Genomic DNA, 4,891 nt, shown 5'->3' on the forward strand with positions numbered 1-4,891 from the left:
AACTACTTAAATCACGAGTACCAGAAAATCAGAAATATTGGCAGATAAATGTAAACAAGGATTAAAAATAATTAAATCTCTTTCTCTAATAGAAAAGATAAACATTGATTATTATGATAAAATACTAGCTTCTTTTCCTAATTATCTTAAAAGAAATATTGTTAAATAATAAAAATGATGCTTATTATCTATGTTTCTTTGAATTGAAATAACTTAGTTTTAACATAAAAGAACTCATATTTTCTTGAGCTGAAAATACGTTATTAAATGCGAGCTACAAAATGAGCCCAATATTGATATACTTATACTCATTCTATCAAAATGTAATTATTGGTGCCAAATAAAATATGACTTTAAACGCTATTTCATTTTAGTCCTCAAATTTTAAAACTATAATATATAAGACAAATATATTTTTATTCCAAAATTTTCGGGGCGTTACACCTTGCATTATTGGTAACACTAGGTTTGAAAAGAGCAATGCTAGATTTAGGAGCATGATTAATGTCATGCAATATTCTATTTATACTTATTTAAAATTGGGATCACTTATGGAAACTGGTGTTATTATTCAACTTGCTGATAGATATAATGCATTTCCAAACGGTATGTTAGAGAATGTTTTGATACAGGTAAATCAATTGATTTTTCTAGTAGACTTCTATGTTCTTGACATGCAAGATGAATCAACATCTCTGTTGCCACCATTGCTCTTGGGAAGACCATTTATGAGGACTACACGTACAAAGATAGATGTACATGATGGTACTTTAACAATGGAGTTTGATGGGGAGATTATTTACTTCAACATCTTTGAAACGATGAGGTATGCTAGTGATGTTCATTCTTGTTTTTCATTAGATATAATGGATTCATTAGTGCGAAAAAATTTCAAATTATCAAATGAAGATGGATTGGACACCACTTTGATTAAAAACATTGATGCTGATAATCTCACCGGGTTGAGCAAGAATCTACAACTGTGTGAGGATATTGTTAAAACCGTGGCATCACTTGAGTCATTACCAAGTATTCCACCAAGGTATAATCTCCCCTATATTACACTTCCGATATTTAAAGAGAAACTTTTACCTTCAGCGATGCAGGCCCCCACCTTGGAACTTAAACATTTTCTCGAGCATTTGAAGTATGTTTGGGAGAGGGAGAAACAATATCGGTGATCATAATGAAGAACCTCACAACACTTCTTTTTGTTTTTGTGAATTTTTGTCACTAATGGTCCCCAACCATCATCACAGCCATCACCGTCATCATCACTCGGGGAGTATTTGATCCTCTTGCACTTTCTATTTCTTTTTACCTTTATATTGAGGACAATGTGCAATTTAAGTTTGGGGGTAAGGTGGTATGTGCTAAATTTTTTTGTGGAATTTTGTGGTTTGTGCTAATTTTGTTCTCGCTAAAAACTTAAAATATTCTGGTTAAACACTTGTTTTTATGCTTATTTGTGTTGTTTGATAGTTTTGCCAATTGCATTTTGAGTATTGCATGGAAATGATTTATGAATTGGGAAAATGAATGCTGAGTGTTGTTTTTTTCATCCACTTATTCCATGATTGACTCTTTATTGAGCACTTGGGTCATGAGATTCATCACACGCACTTGTTGGTTGCACTTGTAGGTTGTTAACGAACTTAAATGACCAAGCTATTAAAAATTCTTCAATTACTCTACCAATGAAAGGATAAGTTTGGGGGTGGTTGAATCAGTGAAAGAAATTAGTTAGAATTGTATTAATTCCTCGACTCAGTGATTGATTTTGTGGAAATTTCATAGACTTCAAATGATAGTTAGATGTTGATATCCATCTATTGATATGTTATAATTAAAAAAAAAAAATCTATAGGAAAAAGTTGCCTACTCTAAGGAGTGTGAATTAACATTGAGTAATCTGGCTCGATCCATCACCATTGTGTAGGAGATGATCTACGAATAAAGAAGGCTACCCTTAGGGACTAGAGCGAGAACTACCTACATTGGAAAAATGAAGAAAAATAAAAGGGATGCTATAAGCATCTAGGGGTGATTTTGTTGATGAATTGATGGATTGTGAGTAATTTGCCTAACATAAATTTGTGGTCTAAGCACTTAAAATTTTTGGCGAATTAATACATGACTAGATGATCTATTTTATCGGTTCAACCCAACCAAATTTGAGAGGGAAAGATTGAGTGATTTGAGGGCAACCTTAAGTTTTTGACACCTTGGACTAGAGTGAAAATATCAAGTTTGGGGGAATGTGCATCCCATGAGTGAGAAAGGAAAATTTAACCATTGAGGTCGAAAAAAATCACCAACTTATGTATTGTGATGAATTGGAAAGACCACACACACACAAGTCAAGTATGGTGTAAGTTAAAAAGTGTTTGTAGTAGCATTTTTGTAAACATTTCATAAGTTATTTGCATAATGTAAGAATTGAAGCAAAGTGGCAAAATATCGAACATTTTGAGTGTTTGTTATTATAGTATTATCGTTTGGTTTTAATTTATGTGTTTTTATGCTTGTTTGTATAGTTTTGTTCAAGTACTAACAAAGATTTAAGTTTGGGTGCGATAAGTGCGAGTTTTTGTCACATATTCGAACAATTAAACTTAAATATTTTCGAGTTTCACTTTTAATTTAGTTATTTTTATTGTGTAGGTGAAAACCCGACTTTAACGATGATTAGAAGGTATTTATACGAGAAAAGATAAAGGAAGCATGAAGACGTTGAAAGAAGAATGTTTCTTATAAAAAAATAAAAAAAAATTTAGTGAGCTGGACATCGTGGCACGCAGTTTGGGCGTCGCCTGAGCAGAGAATAGAAACTGTGGATCCTAAGCACCACTGTTCCAGTGCCTAAGCGCTATGCGGACCATTTTTAATTGTTTTTAAAATCTCAGGGACCAATGCTACAATTTCCTTTAGGTTTTAGTTTAAAACATTCAACCAAACACAAGAGAAGGGGATTTTTTTTTCTAGGAACTAGAGGGGAGCAGATGATTCTTCTTCTTGTTCTTGTCTCTTGTTTTCTTTCTTTTTCCTTTTCCTTTCACCTATATTTTCTTAGACATTTTGAGAAAAATTGGAACATGGAGATGGTGCATTAGCTTGGAGAAGATGACCCATTGATATTGAAGGATTTTCTACCATATCTCTCTTTATCAATAAGTTCTTTTTCCCTACTTTTTCCATCAATGTTTTGTAAGAAATTGTTAGTTATTTGTAAATATTTCATGGGTAACTAATTATATTTGTGATTGGAAATTATTTCAAACCCGAGTTATGATTTTCAATTAATTTGTGCTTTATAATTCTCTTGATTAATGGGTTTAATCCATTGTGTTAAATGTTTATTTTGTTCTTCTTGATTGTTTAGGTGTACAAGTAAATGATTAAGTTGTTTCGATGTATGCTATTTTGGGATTAGTAGTACGTAATAGCTATTGATTCTAAAATCTAGTAGCAATTACATTTCGATGGATTATGAAAAATTTTCGATTGAATGTATGTGGATTAACATTTAAGTTAGTAAACTGAGCTTGCGAGTTTACCCTTAATTCAATTCATTTCTTTTGTCGTAATGTGTTTGTTAAATTAAATCTAGAGAGCTTGTTCTAGGTTGTTTAATGAATAGGGCTGAGTAAAGAGTTTGTTTTATTCGGCTAACATGTAAGAAGAGATTGAGGTAATTGAGCTTGTAATTATTCTCGAATTGTTCTTAATCTTGAGAACGAAAATCTGTTGTGATAATTGACATGAAAATCATTCTTATGGCGACGAAATATCCCCCAGTCACATTTTCTCACATTCAATCAAGAACCAATTTGTTTATTTCAAATGTCGAGTCTTTTCTAGTTTAAATTTATCGCTTTCCTTAGTTCAACAAACCAAATCTCCCCATTTAATCTATTTCGTATATTATTATTAATTTTACTCTTTAGTGCGCAATTGACATAATTGAATCAATCCTTTGCGGGAAATGACCCTTACTTGCCATAATACTACTTAAGTTAAGTAAGGAAAATTAATTGGAACGTGATTTGTAACGTATCAACAAAGTTGAACTGTTGTAACAAGGCAACCCACGATGCATGATGGGCAGACACAGATTCCTGGCTGGACAAATGCTTGAAGGCTTCAAGATCACTGTATAAGATAAATTCTTGTTGAAATAGCTAATGTTGCCAATGGCAAACAGCCTGAACAATGGCATAAAGTTCTGCATCATAAGTGTTATACCTCCCATGAATCCTTGCTAACTTCTGATTGAAATAAGCCACTGGTTTTCGTTCCTAATTGAGAACAGCTCTGATGCCCAAATTAGAGGCATCGCAATGTAATGCGAAAGACTTTGTGAAATCAGGCAACGCAAGTATCAGGGCTAATGTCACACGTTCCTTAATGACCACAAACCCTCTCAACCTCGGGTGTCTACTAAAACTTCCTCTCCTTCATGCAATCAATAATGGGTGACATGATTGTACTGAAGTGCTGAATAAATCATTGATAAAACAATGCCAAACCATGGAAACTCCTCACATCAAAAATTGATTGTGGCGTGGCCAATGTCGGATCGCATCAACCTCAGCAGAATCTACCATCATCCCACCGGCTGACACAACATACCCTAAAAACAAAACACTATCGGTATTGAATACATACTTCTTAGGAGCTGCAAAGAACTCCTCTTTACACAAAACAACAAGGACTCCCCTTAAATGCACATCACATGACTTCTCCAACCGGCTGGACACCAATATATCATCAGAATACACAACAACACACTTACCAATAAATGGTTGGAGTGCTTGGTTTATCACCAACATGAACGTGCTTGCTGCATTGGATAGTCCGAAGGGCATAACTAACCACTCGAACAATCCCT

Source organism: Olea europaea, unplaced genomic scaffold (assembly GCF_002742605.1).
Source record: "Olea europaea var. sylvestris unplaced genomic scaffold, O_europaea_v1 scaffold4043, whole genome shotgun sequence".
Classification (NCBI taxonomy): Eukaryota; Viridiplantae; Streptophyta; class Magnoliopsida; order Lamiales; family Oleaceae; genus Olea; species Olea europaea.